Source organism: Eurosta solidaginis, chromosome 4, assembly GCF_040869045.1.
Source record: "Eurosta solidaginis isolate ZX-2024a chromosome 4, ASM4086904v1, whole genome shotgun sequence".
NCBI classification, from domain to species: domain Eukaryota; kingdom Metazoa; phylum Arthropoda; class Insecta; order Diptera; family Tephritidae; genus Eurosta; species Eurosta solidaginis.
Window position 1 is genome coordinate 153,006,298 of NC_090322.1, and position 22,521 is coordinate 153,028,818.

General features: G+C 36.7%; 1 protein-coding gene and 1 non-coding gene across 7 annotated transcripts in view; one reads left to right on the forward strand and one right to left on the reverse strand.

Moving 5' to 3' along the window:
- Positions 1-22,521, forward strand: part of rut (rutabaga) — a 382,895-nt gene that overhangs the window by 150,713 nt on the left and 209,661 nt on the right. The gene's annotated exons all lie outside the window — the stretch shown is intronic.
- Positions 15,086-15,159, reverse strand: TRNAI-AAU (transfer RNA isoleucine (anticodon AAU)). The gene has a single exon. It is a non-coding gene; the product is annotated as a tRNA-Ile (tRNA).

A 22,521-nucleotide genomic window follows, 5' to 3' on the forward strand; every position in this document is an offset into this window, starting at 1 on the left:
TATAGACTTCCATATATCAAAATCATCAGTATCGAAAAAAAATTTGATTGAGCCATATCCGTCCGTCCGTCCGTCCGTCTGTCGGTTAACAGGATAACTTGAGTAAATATTGTGATATCTTCACCAAATTTGGTACGCGAGTTTATCTGGACCTAGAATAGATTGGTATTGAAAATGAGCGAAATCGGATGATAACCCCGCCAACTTTTTATATATATAACATTTTGGAAAACACAAAAAACCTGATTATTTAGTAAATAATATACTTAGAATGTTGAAATTTGTCATGTGGACTGACATTGAGACTCTCGATAAAAATTTGAAAAAATTTTTTTAAATGGGCGTGGCACCGCCCACTTGTGATAAAATCAATTTTACAAATATTATTAATCATAAATCAAAAATCGTTAAACCTATCGTAACAAAATTCGGCAGAGAGGTTGCCTTTACTATAAGGAATGCTTTCAAGAAAAATTAATGAAATCGGTTAAGGACCACGCCCACTTTTATATAAAAGATTTTTAAAAAGGGTCGTGGACGAAAATAAGCTATATCTTTGCAAAAAAGAGCTTTATACCAATGGTATTTCGTTTCCCAAGTGGACTTATAACAATAAATAGGAAAAACTTCAAATTAAAAAAAATGGGCGTGGCACCGCCCCTTTTACGACTAAGCAATCTTCTATGTTTCGGGAGCCATAACTCGAAAAAAAAATTACCGGATCGTATAAAAATTGGGTACACAAATTTTCCCTATAGCAGGAAATATTTGTAGAGAAAATGGACGAGATCGGTTAAAGACCACGCCCACTTTTATGTGAAAGATTTTTAAAAGGGTCGTAGACGAAAATAATAAGCTATATCTTAGCGAAAAAGAGCTTTTATTAATAGAATTTTACTTTTTAAATTGAAATATAACATTAAATTGGAAGACACAACAATTTTTGAGAAAATGGGTGTCAAAATTAGTTCAGAATAGAACCATATGTATATGTGTTATTGCGTAGCCTTGTAACACTATTAAGCACACAAAACAAACAACAACAGCTGGGTATGAATGTTCGGTTTCACCCGAATTTAGACTTCCTTACTTGTTAGAATAACGTTTCCGTTTTGTATTTGAAACTGCATTGCTTTGACTTACGTAAAATCCGTTTTCCTTTTAAATGTCATTTACAGTGGTAAAACAAAGGCGTATTTACGCAATTGCGAATTGGAAGCGTGCAATGAGTCTTGCGTTAGTGCACATACATATACATATACACATATGTGAATTGAATGATGTAACCAGCCGCATTCAAATCAAGAAAAGTACGGGTAAAAAGTGGAGCAAAAGTGTGTCAGTTGGGTTGAAATAATGCAATGCGATCATTCAAAGGAAGTTACAACTATGTAGATAAATCCATATACGAGTGTATCAAACCTTTGCACATACTTATATTTTACATATATTTGATAGAATTTATTGAATTCCTTATATGATTTATAGGAGCTTTTAAGCAAATTTCATCATTTTATTTTCCTTCTAAGCTTGTAACGCAAGGTAAGGCTGCCCAAGCAAAGGCTCACGTAGGCCATTGTAGCCCGTTGTGATAACACGATACCTTGTTTTCCTTCTGTAGAACCGATGAGGCTAAACCAGCGCGTGTGCCTAATGTAGTGCAGAATTTCGTTTATATTTGCGGATTCTAGCTCCGTAAGGCACACAAATAATTGTTTGTGAAAACAGCGGTACCTGGTATCCGACAGGGCGCGACAATGGCCTTATCTGCGTTGTCCCTGCTGCTGCAGTGGCGTCCTTACTTGACTACTTTATAATTGCTTTCTCCAAAATAGAACTTCAGCTATATAAGAGCTCTCTAGTCAATAATACCGCGTCCTGGAAAACAACTCTTAAGCATTTTAATAAATATCTTCGGTTATATATTTTGATCTTTGGGGTTAATAAGGCACGCGTACCAGTTGTTCCATTTCTCAGACAGCATTTTATGAAAGAATAAATTGTATACAAATAAATAGGGCAAACCCTAATGCACACTGGTAGATTCAAAAAAATATTTTTTTGTTTGCTTCTGGTATAGTGAAAATATTTTTCAGTACTTCAAAAAAAGATAGCTCGTAAAAATTTCAGCTTTTGAATTTAATGTTTAGAGGTGCCCCAATCCGATTTTAGTTTTTCTATTCAAATCGTATGGGGAATTGTTATAAAAAGTAAACCAGAACTCTAACTCCTAATCCTCAAAACACTAGCTGTACAAATTCTTGTAATAAAGCGAATGATTAACAAAAAAAGGTGTCAAATATTTTTTTTTGACTCGTTTAGTAGTTATTCTAGGCACCTCTATTTTCGCTTACCAAAAGAAAAAAGTTTTTTTTTTGCTCACCCTAATATTTATAGCGGCAAAAATAATAGTCGTACTCATACTTCTATTTTTAACAACAAAAACGATTATAAAACTGAGCTTAAATTCTACGCAAAAAACAAATTTAATTATTATCATTGCTTTCGATACAATGCTGCTTTAATGATGATTTACGGTTCATACACATCGCAGCCAGGTTGGGACTACAGGGCGTATGATGAATGCCAACTACGAATTAGAGTATTTTGTATTTTTATACTCAGTTGAGCAGAGCTCACAGAGTATATAAGTTTGATTGGATAACGGTTGGTTGTACATATATAAAGGAATCGAGATAGATATAGACTTCCATATATCAAAATAATCAGGATCGAAAAAAAATTCGATTAAGCCATGTCCGTCCGTCCGTCCTTCCGACGATAACTTGAGTAAATTTTGAGATATCTTGATGAAATTTGGTATGTAGGTTCCTGAGCACTCAACTCAGATCGCTATTTAAAATGAACGATATCGGACTATAACCGCGCCCACTTTTTCGATATCGAAAATTTCGAAAAACCGAAAAAGTGCGATAATTCATTACCAAAGACAGATAAAGCGACGAAACTTGGTAGATGAGTTGAATTTATGACGCAGAATAGAAAATTAGTAAAATTTTGGACAATGGGCGTGGCACCGCCCACTTTTAAAAGAAGGCAATTTAAAACTTTTGCAAGCTGTAATTTGTCAGTCGTTGAAGATATCATGATGAAGTTTGGCAGGGACGTTACTCCTATTAATATATGTATGCCTAATAAAAATTAGCAAAATCGGAGAAGGACCACGCCCACTTTTAAAAAAAAAATTTTTTAAAGTAAAATTTTAACAAAAAAATTAATATCTTTACAGTATATAAGTAAATTATGTCAACATTCAACTCCAGTAATGATATGGTGCAACAAAATACAAAAATAAAAGAAAATTTCAAAATGGGTGTGGCTCCGCCCTTTTTCATTTAATTTGTCTAGGATACTTTTAACGCCATAAGTCGAACAAAAATTAACCAATCCTTTTGAAATTTGGTAGGGGCATAGATTTTATGATGTTAACTGTTTTCTGTAAAAACGGGCGAAATCGGTTAATGCCACGCCCAGTTTTTATACACAGTCGTTCGTCTGTCAAATAACTTGAGCAAAAATCGACATATCTTTAATGAACTTAGTTCACGTACTTACTTGAACTCACTTTATCTTGGTATGAAAAATGAACGAAATCCGACAATGAACACGCCCACTTTTTCGATATCGAAAATTACGAAAAATGAAAAAAATGCCATAATTCTATACCAAATACGAAAAAATGGATGAAACATGGTGAGGTAATTGGATTGGTTTATTGACGCGAAATATAACTTTAGAAAAAACTTTATAAAATGGTTGTGACACCTACCATATTAAGTAGAAGAAAATGAAAAAGTTCTGCAGGGCGAAATAAAAAACCCTTAAAATCTTGGCAGGGTGATATTTCGAAACGGCGTCCACCTATAGAACTAAGGCCTACTCCCTTTTAAAATACTCATTAACACCTTTCGTTTGATACCCATATTATACAAACGCATTCTAGAGTCACACCTGGTCCACCTTTATGGCGATATCTCGAAACGGCGTCCACGTGTGGAACTAAGCATCACTCCATTTTAAAATACTCATTAACACCTTTCTTTTGATACCCATATTGTACAAACAAATTCTAGGGTCACCCCTGGTCCACCTTTATGGCGATATCTCGAAACGGCGTCCACCTATGGAACTAAGGATTACTCCCTTTTAAAATACTCATTAACACCTTTCTTTTGATACCCATATTGTACAAACAAATTCTAGGGTCACCCCTGGTCCACCTTTATGGCGATATCTCGAAACGGCGTCCACGTGTTGGAACTAAGCATCACTCCATTTTAAAATACTCATTAACACCTTTCTTTTGATACCCATATTGTACAAACAAATTCTAGGGTCACCCCTGGTCCTCCTTTATGGCGATATCTCGAAACGGCGTCCACCTATGGAACTAAGGATTACTCCCTTTGAAAATACTCATTAACACCTTTCATTTGATACCCATATCGTACAAACGCATTTTAGAGTCAACCCTGATCCACCTTTATGGCGATATCCCTAAATGGCGTCCACCTATAGAACTATGGCCCAGTCCTTCATAAAATACTCTTTAATGCCTTTCATTTGATACACATGTCATACAAACACATTCCAGGGTTTCCCTCGGTTCATTTTCCTACATGGTTATTTTCCCTTATGTTGTCGCCATAGCTCTCAACTGAGTATGTAATGTTCGGTTACACCCGAATTTAACCTTCCTTACTTGTTTTTTTTTGGTTTTAAAGTTTTTTATCGATAATCGTGTATGATGCAACCAAATTTAATCATTTGTCATTGCAAATGACATTGATTTTCAAGGCAAGTATTGAAATTTCATTAATATAAATTCAATGTATTAGATATTGGTGTCTAATAATAAAAACAAAATTTAAAAAATAAAATATTTATTGTTCTGGCCTTGAGCTCGAATCGAACCTTGAATCATTTATCAATAGGCCGATAAAAACAAAAACAATTGTTAATAAACCATGAGCACTTGGGAATGTCAAACAAAGTAATTGACAATAAACAAAAATTTAGCATTATCAGTGATTTGCACCAGATGGCGCAACACTGAATAAATATAGTTGGTAAAAGGAATAGAAGTAGCAAATTTTCCAGTCAAGCAAACCAGCGCTGTATAGCTAAATGGTTAGCGCAACGTGCCTAAAGCATACTGATGATGAAGGCTTATCACCCTTCAAAATGGATCTATCTGCGTAGCTATGGCAGGTTGTCTGAAAAATTTTCTACTTACTATTCCATAAATAAAATACAATTTTTCAAAAAAATTTAGAAAAATTAAAAAATAAGGATAATTATCATTGGAAAAAAATTGTTGTTCTGGCCTTGAGCTCGAACCGAACCTTGAATAAAAAATTTAGTTAAAACCAAAAAAAGAAGAAAAACAAAACAGTAAGGATGGTATTGTCTGCAGCTTTCATGGATGGAGGTATACAATAATCGTATGCCATTCGTAATATCCAAATATTCGGCTGTATAAGGTTTTTAATACATAGAAAACAGATGTAGTGTATTAAGATTTTCACGACTTTTGTGGTCTGCATGAGATAGGTTAGGTTGGGTTGAACTGGCCGGTTAATAAAGACCTCACATAGATTGCATGTGTCCAATGTGTTTGACGACCAAACGGAAGACCTCAATCAGGTGCCTGGACATATGTTATAGAATATCTCCTTTCTCTTGGCAAATACTAGAAGTTTTCTTGGACCCTGCTTAATTGCTTCCTGAAGATCTGGCAACTCTTCCTCCCCTAATAGCTGGATCCATGACCTTGCGAGTGCAGGACATGAACACAGAACGTGTTCAGCCGTTTCTTCCTGCAGCTCACGCTCCCTACACTTGCTGTCACTGGCGAGGCCTAACTTATAAGCATGTGGCGCCAGAAGACTTTGTCCAGTCAGTATGCACATCTTGAGGCTTAAGTCTTCTCTCTTCAGAGATATGAGCCACTTTGTGAGTCTAATATCGTAGCCTTTGCACATGATCTTAGAAATTTTGCAGCCCCGCGCTTTTGTCCACGCCTTTCCTGCTTGATGGATCATATGCAAATCCTGTCTCCTTTTGATTTCTCCCAAATGGATTGGGACGTCTACCGTCGCCTCACCGAGTGTTACCCCCCTTTGCCAACTCATCGTCCTATTCGTTACATTCTATCCCCTTATGACCTGGAACCCAGTAAAGATGTATATTCCGGCCTGAGCGAAGTTTTTCCAATGCTTCTTTGCATTCCAAAACACTTCTTGATGAAGTACTGTGTGAGATTATTCCCTTAATCGCAGCCAGGCTATCAATATATAAATTGACGCGACTGCAGCTTAAGCACGCTTCCTCCAGAATTTCTGATGCTTTCTTCACTGCTATAATTGCCGCTTGAAAAATGCTGCAGTAATCTGGCAGCCTGTAGGATCTACTTATTTCTGGGTCGACACAGTAAACAGCTGACCCAACCCCTTCCATTAATTTGGACTCTCCGTGTAGAAGTGTGTATCATGTTCGGCCATTTGTGCACCTCGGCTCAATTGTGGCCCCAGTATTTCTTTTCAAGCTCAGCCACGGGATCATATATTCCGTTTGCCCGATATACTGCTGAGATAGAGCTATAGAGCTTACGATTTCTTCTCGAACACAAGCGAGATTTTCGAGACCCGAGAAATCGAGAACTCTCACGAGATTCTCGTGTCTCAAAGTACTCGTAAATCTCGCGAGCTTCTCGATATTATTACATAATCGCTGTATGAACAGTATTTACACACCTGGTTTTTTTTTTTTTACTTGGGACTTTGTTGATTATATTGCAGCCAATGACTCAAAACTTATTTATTATACATATAATTTTGTTCGCAATATTTTATTTTTCAACGAGACATCAAGAACACGGCTTCTCGCGAGATTCTCGAATCTCGAATTACTCGTAAGGCTTGCGATCTTCTCGACTTTCAATTCAGTCGCTGCATTGGCAATATTCTATACATTCCGGTGTTTTTTACTTGTGGTTTTGCGGACATTTTGGCTTGTGCTCTGGAAGAAATCGTAATCTCTATATAAAACAGAAAATGAATCGATTAAGTTGAATGTCGAGAAGCCCGCGAGCCTTACGAGTAATTCGAGATTCGAAAATCTCGCGAGAAGGCGAGACTCGCGAGAAATCTCTTCTCGAACATGTTCGAGAAATCGTAAGCTCTAGATAACTATGACCATGAATCACTTAACGGAACAACATATGCCGTATACGTAACTACTTGACGAAATTTGAAGCTTCTAGAAATTAAAAAGGGGTCAAAAATGGCGGTTATATGGGGTACACACTAATATATATACGACCGATTTCCATGATTTTTCTGACAACAATTTATGCTGTATACAAAGCATTTGGGCAATTGGAAGCTTCTAGCTGTTAAAATGGGACAGAATTTACGTAAAGTTTCTTATCTGCACAATTGGTTGCAGGAGATATATGCTGTGTATATATGAGCGATCTCATCGATTTTTTTTAGAATAATAGCAATTATTGTATGCAGTCAGTTGGAAAAATTTTAAGCTTCAATCTGATAAATTGAGGAAGATATCACAAAAATCATCTTTATTTAAAAATGGGTTGTGTGGGGGATATATACTATAGTGATCGCGTCGGTTCCGACAAATAGCTTATCGGACATCTAATATTGCTCACCAAATTTTAAAAAAATATCTCAAAAATTTAGGGACTAGTTTGCGTTCAAACAGACAGACGGACATGGCTAAATCAACTCATCTCGTCATCCTGATAATTTCAGTATATTTATTGGTAGTTCTATCTCTTCTTCTTTAAGGACTTATCATTTTGAGATTCGTGACAAAATTAAAATACAATTTCATTTTCATGAAATTTATAAAAATGTGTGTTGCTGCACAGCAGCACGGTCAAGATGAAATTTATTTCGAATATCCCTTGAAGATTTTAACAAAATTTTTTAGGGTGAGAATTTTCTCTCGTGTGACGCTGTTTCTATTTTGTCAAAGGTAGTCGAATTTATTTCAATGCCACACAATTCAAGTATGCCATATTTCCTTACTCGGCCCAAAATATCACTACTTTTATAATTTAATAAACTTTAAGCTGTTGCGCAATTCAATTAATACATTCCACACATGTACAATGTACGTGCGTATGTATGTAAGTAGACGGTACGTAAATTTTGTCTTTTTTCAATAAAAGTACATGAAAACATGCAAAAAATTACAAACAAAAAATCGAGAGTTAAGTGCATGTAGCCGTTGTTAGTGTCATCGTTCGGTGGGTGGTTTGTATGTGCAGAAACCTTTAAATAATTTAATTTGCTTTTATCGTATGGTTTTTTGTAAACGCACATGAATTAAGGAGGTTAGAGTTTTTAACTGAAAGAAAAATATTATAAAAATAAGCCAATCTAATTTCGATACTCGTAACTGGCAAGACAAGTTTGAATGGTTAAATTCTCTATATCTCTGCTAAATAATTAAATCGGCTAGACGAAATTTGAGGCGCAGATTCTATATAAGAGTGAGATAAGTAGTCAGAGTAGGAGTGGAAGTAAGAGTGTGAGGCGGAGTGGGAGTGAGAATGAGAATGAGACTGAGAGTAAGAGTAACAGTAAGAGAAGGAGGGGAAGAGGGAGTTGAAGGGGGAGTAGGAGAAGTAGTGGAAGACGGGGTGGGATTGATAATATGAGTGAGAGTAAGAATGGAAGTGAGGATGGGAGACGGGGTGGAGCTGGTAATGTAAGTGGGAATGAAAGTAAGAGTATGAGTGGTAGTGGTAGTGGCAGTAGTAGTGAGAGTGGAAGTGAGAGAGAGAAAATACGAAGAGGAAAGGAGAGTGGTGAGGAGTGGAGAATAACTTCTTAATTGTAAAACAACGATTTTTATATAAGACAACTTTGGGGATTTTTTCGGAAATGTACAAACAACACGTAAAGAAAAACTAGCACTTAAACAACATATCGTTTATTTTACTGTTTTCATGCTCCTTTAATCTATTGCGAACCTACTCAGTTTACGAATAAATGAAAACATATTTAAAGAGCTCAGATGTTCATTTTCTACCACAGCTATCGCAGAAGCATCAAACCAGATGCTAACGAAGCCGTGACGGGAACACAGATAATGCGCAGCAGTCTCATTCTCCTCAATGCAAAAACGACAAGCTGGGTAGTCATTTTTCCTGACAAGCTCTTGCTCAATGAGAGCAGTTACATAGACAGACCTTCTTAGATTGATGACAACGTGAGTTTTGCTGACCTTCAGCATTCATAATTACAGTGTCGTCTTTGAAAAATGTTGGCCCAGTTTCCAACATTTAGTTTCGATGCCCGAAGGGGCGAGTGACATAACTGGGTGCGTGCTCAGCAATGGTTATTTAGTTCCCACCTTAGTCAAGTTCTCAGGCGTCTTATTTCAAGAGGTTCTCGTGCATCAGAGTATGGAAAGCACACATAATGTTATTATTCAGCCGAAGCTTACATTGCTCGAAACAGTTTTGAAGTAGTTAGAGGGCTGGACAACGCCTTAAGCACAGTTTGGCTCTCAACGCAGACAAATAATATCTTATCTTTCCACTTATTCTCCACCACAAAGTGCACGCCCTTGAATGTTTTGAAATCTTCATATGGAAAGATTTAAACTTACTGCTCAAGAGAAAAGTGAATTTCGTCACCATAGTCTTCATAAAACAGGCCCAGGTATATTTATAAAACAGGCCCAATATTCAATTCGCTGAACACAATGATGGCATGGAATCCTGTGTCTATGAAAAAATGGTTCCCCCTATAAATTCAGAAAAAAAAATTCAGAAAGACATTTTTTCAGAAAACTTTGGCAGAACCCTTTTTCAGAAAGCCAAAATTCAGAAATCAAGACTCACAAAATCAAAACTCAGAAGGCAAATTTTTGAAGTCAAATTTCAGAAGTCAAATTTTAGAAGTTTTTTTGCGCAAAGTTTAAGGTTTTATTGCTGTCTGATTACTTTCTGAATTTTGACTTCTAAATTTTGCTTTCTGAAATTTATCTTCTGAATTTTAACTTCTGAAATTTCTAAGATTTGACTTCTGAGTTTTGTCTTTCTGAAAAAAGGGTTCTGGCTAATGTTTTCTGAAAAAATGTGCTTCTGAATTTTTGTTTTCTGAATTTATGGGGCACCGAAAAAACACGGAAGTCTATATCGCAGCTCTGAGTAATAGCCATCTCGCCCAGTACATCCATGCCTTTCTATACCGCAGGTTATTGTAAAAGCTTCCAGAGCGTTTTAGAAAAAAGTCCTGTGCAATAAGTGAGAATTCTTTAAATTTTGGAGAGCTGATTTCCTATGCTATTGATTGAGGATCTGTTCCACTAAACCACAGGTGAATAGCTGTTAATTGGTCTGACCACAGACCCCATAGACCCCACGTTTTACTGAAAACGTTTCTGCATTGCAAAAACGCGGTTAAAAAAACATGACTTAGAGACCTTATTTTCACCTTGACCATTTAAACATGTATATTTATTTGATTCGTAGGAAAATAGTGTATTTCCATCCATTCGATTTGATCCATCCTTATGTAAAATTTTAATTTAATTTTTTTATTGCCATTTCAAGTTGTTTGTTCTGACTCTTTTTATACTATTTCTGTCGCCATCACAAAATTAATTAAGTTTGTTTTAATGCAGTCTGATTTTAAACATTGTTACATTTACAATACTTTGATGTTAGAGTATGGTAATTCAGCAGAGAAAGAGAATAAAATTCAATTAAGCTTCTACGTATATAAATAAGGGTAAAAAGAAACAAAAAGTAGATACTTACTGATTTTACACAACAAAAGTCGTGACCTTGAAATATGTGGAACATGCAAAGTCAAACCCCAAAAGGTCGGTTAACTTCAAATGTCCTTAAGGCTGTTGTTGTTGTAGATGCGCTCACAAAAGATATCCTCTAACGCAAGTCGGAGTAAACCTGCAGTTTCAACAGGGTTGAACCAGAGAGCAGTGGATGTTAGAGGCATTGGTTCCACATTTCAATTGAAAATATCGTTAGTGTCATGTGGGGACACGTTACAAGCAGGACATACATTATGTATGTCTTGGTTGATACCGGATAGGTAAGAATTTAACCTATTACATTATTCAGATCAAAGTTGAGCCAGAGTTACGCGCTATTCCCCGTGGTGGTTGCTTTCCTCTATTGCGAGTTTAAGGCGGTGACACAATTACATTTTTCATATAGATGCGTTTAACACAAGCTTATGCATTCCAATAACATCGCCACAATCAATCAAGATGTTGCGTTTGTAAATATGAAGCAACTTCAGACTTGGCAATTGAAGTTTATTGCGCCTTTCGCATTCACATACAAAATTTCGCGAAGCACTGTTTTAAACATTCTCCCTATACAACAAAAATACTTCCTAACATATTTTGTGTCGTAGTCGATTGTTATATTGCAGTTTTTAATTGTGAAAAATGTTAGAAAATTCACCAACCAGTGGGAAAAAAATTTCACTTGCAAAGTGTGCCAACACCCTTAGCCAAAGCAAATGTCAAATTCTCCTTCTTATGATTTGCTTGCAACAAAATTTGGGAGTTAGCTACTTTTCAATATCAGATGGCGCCAGTGTCGCACATTCTACCATTCTCCATAAAAATATGTGCAATCTACTCATAATGCATAAGCATGTGTTAAGCTCATCTATATGAAAAACTGCTTATGTGTCGGGCTGTTAGGGTATTTGACTATAAGAACGGGGCTTGCGGGCAATTACTGGCATAGAGGTACGACGCCTTTTTGTGGATATATCTGAGGACTTCTTTGTACTTTTCTTTAACATAAGGCTAAGTTATAGCGGAGTTAACTTCTTACGTCCCTTGGAGGTGAGGCCTTTTCAACCAAATGTCTGTTAAAATGCCTAGGTTTTTGGATATTCAGCAGAAACTGTTTGTTCAGCATTTCATTGCACTTTGTAGATGATGTTCTGGTGTCATAAGAATATAAACCGTAGGATCGGCGACCATATTGGGAAAGCGTAGCATGCAAGTCGCTGTCCAATTGCTTTATAAAAGGTATTCTTCGTTTCTTTTATTCTGACCACAAGTGGTAAGAGATTTTAGGATTTTGGCACAGCTCTGGATCTTAGGTACAATTGCATGCTAGCCAAAATTAAGATACTGATCTAATATCACGCCCGTATTGTAGGATGTAAGACAGTCGGTGGCATAATGCCAGGGAAGTGGATATCCAATATGGTCGATATTACTCTTGTGCACGTTGTAAATAGGTCGCCCAGGATTTGGTCGCAGACAATGTCAGGTTTCGCTAGGCGCAAAAACTGGAGATACTGGGGATATGTTAGTTTATTTTATTGCATAGCCAATCGATAGGTTGGCCGGGACCTGTTGCCATTATCGTGCGTTATAGGAGCAAGATAAAATAGTTACTTTTTCAGGAGGCGATGGGTGCTCCTATATATGAAATTTAAATAAAAGTGAGGACAGGACACCACCCCGTAACTTTCTTTGTTTAATTCTTCTGGGTTAGGTTTTACATTCCCATTGCACCGACTTCTGCCGTGCAGTCAGACAATTTGCAGTTCATCTTTTGCGACCTTCTAAGTCTTGCGGTAACATGCCGAGACTTATTGTATCGAAAGCTTTTGATACGTCTAGCGCTTAAAGTACTGTTCTGTGGTGGGGTTCTTGATTCAACTAGCAATTAATCTGTATGTTGATTGCATTCAGCGCAGTGGTGGTGCTATGTACATACTTTTCGAAAGCCATATTGATGATTGCCAAGTCGCAGGATTGCGGTGACATAGGGGAGCAGATTGACTTCGAGTGTTTTGGCTACTGGCAATGGGAGAGATATCATACAATATTATTATCCTACGTTAGCTGATTTACCAGGCTTTAGTAGCGGCTACAACCTCGCCAATTTCCATTTTTTTGGGATGACGAAGGTGGACAAGGAGAGGTTGAAGATATGCGTTGAATATTGTCCATCATTATAACGATCACTTTAAATGACCATAAGACCGACTGATTTTATGGCCTTTTTAAATTCGACTAAATTACTATTCAGGAAATTCGGTTTACAGGCTTTGCAGGTTTAGTTAGAAGTTTAGTTGAATATCTTTTTTTTATTTCAAAAGAGTTCTCACCAACCCAGTTTTTAGTCCCATTTTGCATTTTACTGAAGTAGAATTTGGAAAAGTAGTACCGCATACGAAATTTTGGCAAAAAATGGAGCAAAATTTTATATCAAATTTTTTACTTTTAGTTTATTAATTTCTTCCAATCTCAGAGAGGATCTTATTGGGCCAATCGTTTTCCGATTTCTCACCAGATGGGGACCATAATATAGGAAAGGGAGCGATGTATTCGAAGATTTGAAAAAAAAACTGTGTTTCCTTTCATTCGATTGAACAACAAAGATATAGAAAAACCATAAGACACCAGTTTTTAACTTTAATGTTAGCTTTGAATGTTACGTGGTGGTGTGAAATAAGATCATTCACCTAATGGCCACCATGAGCTGGCTTTATGACAATTTCAGAATAGCAAGATGTTCGTAAGGCCAATATCATCGACATTGAAATTTGTCATTGTGACCACTTCCCATGGTCAATTCTTCTATTAATCTTGTGGTAATAAGGCCAATTGACGTTATGACCGTTGATCTTATGTTCACCCTCCTAGCTTTGCCACGATGTACTTACCAAATATTTGAAAGTAGCTAAATATTTGGCATAAAGAATTTTATAAAATTGTATTGCAGCGATTATTAGCATTTCTAACGTTACTTTGCTGTTAGTAAATAAACACGACACTCTGCAAAAAATGTGATTAGTCTAAGATGAATCCGTGATGAGTCGCAAAGGAATATGCGACTATAGCCAGTTCTGATCTCCTTATATGGGTTGCATTGATCCGTTTTGTTTGAGCATATTCTATGGAGAGACCAATTGTACCTGTTTATGCCTGAACGGGTAGTATCGGACTGGTCCTCGTTATACCCTTACGGGTACTGTCGAACATATCCTTTTTGTACTGTTCGGCACTTCATCTTTGTACCCCTTTGGGTACTGTTCGACACGCCCTCTTTGTACCCCTACGGGTATTGTCTCACAGATCCTTTTTCCACTCTCCGTTATTTCCTTGAGGGGACCGTTCGTCGCGTCCTCTTTGTACGGGTACTGTCGGAGAGATCCTCTTTGTTTTTGCGGATTTTATAATTTTTTAAACTCTAACACAATATTCTTAATTTTTTTTTGTATTAGTGTTGTAGAATAATAAAAACAAAACAAATTGTATGATAATGGAATATATGGTTCTAGTATTTTAGGTTCGATATAGAGCTCCGCATTTTTTTTTAAATAATTCTATTCAATCACATTTAATCTTTTTATTATATTATTTTCTTTCCTTTTTTTCAATTGGCTACATAAATTTCAAACTGACTGATGCAAATATATCCAAACGGTACTAGAGAGGATCAATTATACCCCAATGTGGGCAAAAGAGATCAATCGCAGACCGCTCTCCTTAGTGATTAATTGCACAATTTTTTGCAAGGCATTCAGACATTTACTTACATACATAAAAGGCGGCGAAGTATATTTCACATACATAACCAGCAGCTTAAAGCAAACATACATATATGTAGTCATAAGCTAAGAGCAGAAGCTGTTACTTACACATACACAAGCATTTAGCTAAATAACCAAGTATGAGGTACAACTGTTCTAGATTGCATGTTCATGAAAAGTCTAGACCTTAGAAGAAATATGCGAACGAGGCAACAGAGAGTATGAAGTACTACTCCCAAAATAGTTTAAATAAAAACCATTTTGCAATACTGAATATTGCAGTTATTTATTCGACAGTTCAGCCATTCGAACGTTAGTAGAAGGTGAATCAGAAATTCCCAAAAATCGTTACAGTATTATTCTTCCTTACAATACTAAAATGCGCTATACTGCCTCTCAACATTATGTCAACTTTCATAACTAATTCATGTACATATTGAGTTATTGAATAAAAAAAAATATATATATATTTATTAAAAAAATTATTTTGGCTCATGAGGGGATCGAACCCGCGAGCTTCGAGTTATTAGCGCGACGCTCTAACCAACTGAGCTAATGGGCCTCGCGGTACGAACTGGCAATATAAAACTATTTCAATTTAAGTTAACGTGGGCATGGATGTGTGAATATACATACATAAATATTTACGTATAGTTTATGCCTGCTTTGAGAATTATGTGAATTTACGTAATGCTGTCTATTTGTTAAGCAAACAATTTTGCACTCAATTATTTTCATTACAAACATACATATTAAATAATCGATACATGTTCTAAATAAATAAACTTTTATCATAAAAAAAAAGATCTCAAAAATATTTTGATTGCTAAAATAAATTTTATTATTTGAACAAATCGGTAGCTTATCATGATAACTTAGCACACATCTATAAATCTAATAAAATATAGAGTCGATAAAAACTTGAAATGCCATTACTTCGCACATCCGATTTTAAAACGGCTTTTTGCATTTGAAAGCTTAGCTACGTGAAATGGACATTTTCAGTATAGTTTGAAGGCGTCACAGCAACTTGGAGAGTGTTCCTGTGATGTTTATAGTATTACGATAATTTTTTTTCGCGAAGTGGACCAGGGTCCGATCTATTTGAATAAGTTCTATTTATAGTTCCATTTACCTGAAGTTTGTTATATATATAGTAGATAGATGCTTAGACTAGTATTCACGCAACTTTTTTTCTTTAAAATGGACCAGGGGTCGACCGGGACTGGGACTTGAATAAGGGAGACACGAGTCACCCTGGCTCAACTTCGTTCTGGATACTGTAACAGCTTAAACTCTTACGTATCCAAACACAACTCCGACATTCGTAATGTATGTCCTTTATGCGATGTGTCCCCAATTGACACCAACCATCTTCTCAATTGTAATGTGCAAGCTACGCCTGTAACAGCCATATGCCCCTGGTCTGCCCCTGTTGAAACTGCCAGTCTTGTTGGACACCCATTAGAGGACAATTTGTGAGTGGTCATGGAACTGTGACTGGACTTGGACTGAGAATTTGCCTGGAACTGTGACCTGGACTTGGGCTGGACTGTAACTGGAACTGGGACTGGAAATAACGGATGGGAAAGAATAAGATGAACTACAGAGAAGAGAAAAGCGGAAAGAGAGATAGGGTTTTATGGGGTGAAAAAGAAGTGTAAAAAAATGGAGAGGGAGGAGTGAATAAAAGGCTAAGGAAAAGTGGGCGAGAGGAGATAGAGAGTATGAGGTAAGAACGTCTTAAAAGTTATGCAGAGAGACCAAAGTTAGGGAAGAACAATGTCTACCGGGTCTGATAGTAAGTATTTATAAAAACACAAAACACATATATTTAGGCATGTGATTGTATAGAAATATTTCGTCGTTTATTTATAGGACAGGTCGTTCTAAGTTTTGTTAAATAAATCCCTTTTTTCAGAATTTTTTTTAGTTCCCGAATATAAAGGGTGTAGACGGGGTTGTTCTATTTCCCCTACTTCTAGTTGTAGAAGTAAACGAGATTCTAGGGGAGCTGTAAGTGTGTTGTCTACACAGATGACCCTACAATCCTAGTCAGGGGTAAATTCTTTCTTGATATCTATGTATGTAAAGTTTTGCGGGCGCTCTTGAACTCAGTGATTTGTACTAGGTGTCAATACTGAAAAAACGAGACTGGTTTTTTTACGAGGAAATGGAGGAATCTCGCTTCAAGAAGTCTCTAGATTGGAGATAAGGTTAGATGTCTAATGTGGTCGATAAGACTAGGAGGACCACTGTTGCATTGTAGGCTTGTCATCAGTCGGAGCTGAGGACGCTCACCAAGAACTCTACACGGGCTTTAAGAGACCATAGTCAGTACAATTATACTCCATGGAACGCTAGTCTATGGGGATGCATTGTGCGCCGAGAACATTACCTAAATGCCATTGTCAGTGGATTAGATAACTGTTCAATGTTGAAAAGTTAGAACGAAAGGATGGTGGAGGATTGGTTTGTTTTAGCTATTTGAATAATCATAGGGATATCAAGATATAGTAATATGCCGGTCAAGGTTTACGCTGATCTTTTAGCTCTTATGTAAACAGCAAAGCCGAAATTATATAGACGTAAGAGACTCGGTGTACCGATGATCACCTCCGGTCGTATCCTAAACAGATAGTCCCCTATTGAGCTTAGAATATGCAGGCTAGAGTCTACCTTTTCAAGAGTGATATTTTTCTGGTTGGAAATTGATGGCAGGCGGACTACTTCACTTATTGACCTGAAGAAGGCTGATCTATCAATCATGATACGCGGTCTGATGGGTCACTGTCCAATAGGAAATGAAGAATCATTTCTGATGCAGCTGACTGCGAAATGAAGTGATAGAATCATCGAGTTACCTAGTTGTTGACTGTGCCGATTCTGAATTAACTAAACGAAATTATTTCCACTTCTGTTAATTCAGATTTTAAAATAGGTCTAGTATCGCTCTATATCGCTCTCAATCGTAACATATTCGAAAACAGCTTTAAAAAAAATGTAAGGCGCGATAACCTCCGAAGAGATCTAAGGCCGAGCTTCTCTTCCAATTTGCGTCGTGCTCCTCTTGATTTTCCCTACAAATTAGCCGGACGGGACCTACATGTTTTATGCCGACTCCGAACGGCATCTGCAAGGCAGATGAGTTTTCACTGAGAGCTTTTCATGGCAGAAATACAACCGGAGCGCTTGCTAAGCACTGTCGAGTGGCGATCCCCCTTAGAAAAATTTTCTTCTAATTGAAAAACCTTCTTTCTAAAATTTTGATGTTGCTTTGCCCGGGGTGCGAACTCAGGGCATACGGTGTGATAGGCGGAGCACGCTACCATCACACCACGGTGGCCGTCAAAACACCTTACGTCACTGATTTATTACACAGGCATTCATGCTGCCCATCAGAGCTTACCTAAGAGAGTATCTACCATTCAAGCTAACCTTACGATGGTCGATTGTTCGGTTGGCGTGAGAAGCTCTTCAGGACTAATAAAATAAATAAATAAATGTAAGGTGTGATAACATCCGAAGAGATTTTAGGCCGGGCTTCTCTTCCAATTTACGTCGTGATCCTTTTTAATTTTTCCTACAAATTGGCGGGACAGGACCTACTCGTTTTATGCCGACTCCGAACGGATGAGTTTTCGCTGGTAAGCTTTTCATTGCAGAAATACACTCGTAGTGCTTGCCGATAGGCAACCCCGCTTAAAAAAACGTTCTTCTTTTTGAAAAAACTTGTTTCTAAAATTTGGTGTTACTTTGCAGGTGGCTTGGGCCCAGGATCTTCGGTGTGGTAAACGGAGCACGCAACCAACACACCACGATGGCCGTCGTCCTTGGATAATTTGATTTTCAAGCATATTATTTTACTTCGGCACCCAAATTAAAGTGTCGGAATCCAAACTACACAAACCTGGTCATCCATTCCGTCCAATAGTATCGTCCATAAATGTACCATGTTACAGATTATCTAGATATGTTGGAGATATCCTCAAAGATTTAATATCTGATGAACTTAATATAAAAAATGCTAAAAGAAAAAATCAACAATATAAATCTTTCCGACGACGACATACTGGTGTCGTTTGATGTAGTATCATTGTTCACTAATATACCTACGATGCTCGCGATCAAGATAATAATGAAAAAATGGGATGAGATCTCCAGAAGAAACTCCATCACAAAAAAACAATTTCTGGGATTACTGAACTTTTGTTTAAAAGATAATAATTATTTTCTGTGGGGCGATAAGCTTTACGCTCAAACCTATGGAATGCCGATGGGAAACCCACTCTCTCCTACTATAGCCGACTTGGTGATGGATGACCTATTAAATTACGCTATGGCAGAACTTAAAGAAAGGTCAAATATAAATATAAAATTCTTATGCAAATACGTGGATGATATATTTGCTATCGTGAAGAGAAGGGACTTAGATCAAATCCTACATACCCTCAACAAGTACCACAACAAACTCAATTTCACGGTGGAAGTTGAAAATAATGGCAGCATCCCCTTTCTAGACACACGTATCTTCAGAATGGACAATAAACTTGTTCTAGATTGGTATACCAAACCCACTTCATCTGGGCGTTTAATTAATTATCTTTCAGCCCAGCCCTCTAAATATAAAGTGAATACCGCAAAAAACCTCATATACAAAGTGCTGAAAATTTGCCACCAAAAATTCTGGGATAAAAATTTGAAAAAAATCACTAATATATTAATACAAAATAATTACCCTCACACACTCATACAAAATCTAATAAAACAGGAATTGGAACAGATTAAACACACAAAAATCAACAACACTACAGAAAATACCGATGGCAGACCTAAACAATTTTACAGTGTAACATACATACCTAGGCTAACAGACAATTTTAACAAAAGCTTAATCAAAAGCAACAACAACGTATGTTTGGCACAGGGATGCACCTTAACGTTAAGCTAATCGTTTATCAAAAAATTTCCACCGTTTCGGTTGAAACACTTCGAAATATTATCGATAAAGAAATTATCAAGATAAATTGTATCTCGTTTTTAACCGAAACGAAAAGCTTTCGTTAACGTTAAAAACGTTAACGAAAACGTGATACTTTATGTTTGAATTGTGCTGGCAATGCTATAGCCATGGTGAAGCCGTAAGGTGGCAACAACGAGCGCACATACACACACAAACTCTATGTAATTTGTTTGTGTAATTCGTTGGTGGTAATCTCAAAAATACTCTGAGAAATGTTCGTACTGTCAAAATTCATGAGAAAAGTTGCAATCAGCTTGGATAATGCTTTCACCTTTAATGACTCCGCCATCAATCAGCTTTGCCAGCATAGTTTGAAATTAATAATCAACATAAACGATTTGATTTCGTTTTGATATGGCAGAAAACGAAACGAAATCATTTCGTTAATTTGACGATCTTAACGTTAATAAACGAAACGAAATGACTTCGTTTCGTTTATTAACGTTGATTATCGTAACGAAATGATATCGTTTCGTTGGTTAAGCATGCCTGGTTTGGCATATAAATCTAACATAACCCTGTCAAGTATCTACACCAAAACAAAAACCCCGATTCCAACGTCACAACAAAACAATGTAGTTTACGAAATCGAATGTAAGGGAACAGAAAACCAAACATGCAATAAAACATACATAGGAACAACAAAACGTACACTAGGCGTAAGATTAAAAGAACATGCTGCAGACATTAAAAACAACAAAAACAGCACAGCACTATCGCAACATACAACAGCCACTGGCCACATAGCTGACATAAGCAATGCGAAAATCTTAGACAAAGAAAAAAGAGGAAAAGTCAGATTGACACTGGAAAGCTTGCGAATAATGCAAAACAGAAGCCGAACTGTAAACAGGGAAGAGGACACTTATGACATTTCATCCGCTTATTTATTATGTTTATAATTATTGGTTTTTTCTACTTATGGATCAAAGTCCAATTTGACAAGTATACCTAAAGAGAAGGGTATCTAAACATTTTAAATTTTGACTTGAATTTAATTTATGTATTAATTACAACTGTGCATTATGTAAATTATAATTACATATTTATACACATAAATTGTAAGTTTTTTATCTTAATGTGATATTTACACAAAAAGTTCTTCAATTTTAAGTTCTATAATTTTCTATTTTCATGTTTCATGTTCAACGTTGTTGTTTGTGGTGTATTATACTATTATTTAATAAATGCAGTCTGCCCCTGAAGAAGCTAAGAAGATTAGCGAAACGTAGGGCTTGAATGGTGGAGTCCTTTGACTTGCACTAAAGCAAATTTTGGTCATTGCAGCCTATTTCTATTACATACATATTCAAAAAGTGTTGACCAGCTTAATCAAATCTGAAGTGTCGCAGTTAAGACCCCAGCTCAAGGTGAATGCTATGATGCTGGGAGCCGAGGAGCTCCATGGGTACCCTATTACTGGAACTATTCATACACTGTAATAATCCGCATACCTCATGGATAGTGAACATCTTGAAAATTCCAAAGTTTCCTGCTCAAATTCTTTATTTTAAAACAGTCAATAAAAAACTGTGTGGTCCGGACTCTGAGCTAGATCTTCATTTTGTAATAGTTCCTAATAGGAAAGGAATGATGTAGTCCCATTTTATTTACTTGAAAAATAAGTAATCTAGGCGCGATATCATCTGAATAGCCTGTATAGGGCATGATCAAGCTGTTCTTGTCGCATCACAAGCATACTGCCGAACTCGCCATTTTTTTCACCATACCGGTATTTTTAGTAGGTTAACATCGGACAAATAATCGCTTTGTACAGACATGACTCGAGTTTGGGCTAAACTTCATATTTTGCCCAACAGTAATTTGCAGTACAACATATCTTCATACAGCCATTTGACTCCTTGCTTTTATTTAGAGTCCAAATCGACTTATTTCGCTTAAAACAACTTACTGACAAGCAATAGACTGAGATTTTCCTAGTGGTAAAGAGCAACACAACTGTTTTTAAGTAATTTGGCTGGGCCTTGCACTCAGCATCCTTCCACTCAGCTTCATCAGTGCTCTCGGCATGCTTCTGCCGATCACATTGTGGAACAAATTACATATTTATAAGAATTAATTAGCGACCTAGGTAGGCCAACACTTGCTCCTCATTGCTCATTACTGTTGAGTTGGCTACAGCGCCAGTCCAATGTGAAGTAGCGACTTCAATACGAAGAGCAGAGAGTGCGCATCATCTTTTGCTTCCAGTTGAAATTTTTGCGGTCTTTCTCTCTGTTCCAGAACGAAGCCCGGGTAACCTATTTGTTCGCGAGTAATGGGCAAATATTGTAAATGACTCCATCCAGTGGAGGCTTAAATAAAATGTCTTTGAGATAAGCATGTCATCACACTATGAAGTGATGTGATGAGATATCATTGTGATGTGGTATGAAGTACTATCAATCATGATATCATGATATGCTACATCACAACTTGTTACTTTTAAATCTGTATTGCGTTCGTATTAAGTTAATATTGGCTTATAAAAAAAAAAACACTTCATCGCAATACTGATGTCTAGTTTTAGGCAACATCAGATTGTATTACAATGCTGTCACATCTACTTCGATCACTTTATACTTCCTAAAATCATGCTGTCTATATTTTCTGAAGCATCTGTGAGTTTGATACTTCCTCGCTTAAAAAATTTGCTTGAAATTATAGAACCTTGTTGAAATAGCGTTAGTAAAAGAAAAGAAGGCTCATGCGACTTCTTTGCTAATGAGCCATGCATACTTAGGCAAGTTCATATATGATTTGTAAGCAAAATAGAGAGATGTATAATTATATATTGTAACGAATTTACTGCAAATCCTCTTATTTGCAACCTTCTCCTAAGTTGGAATCACTAAACTGTTGAATAAATAACACAACTATTTAGTAATACAAAATGGTCTT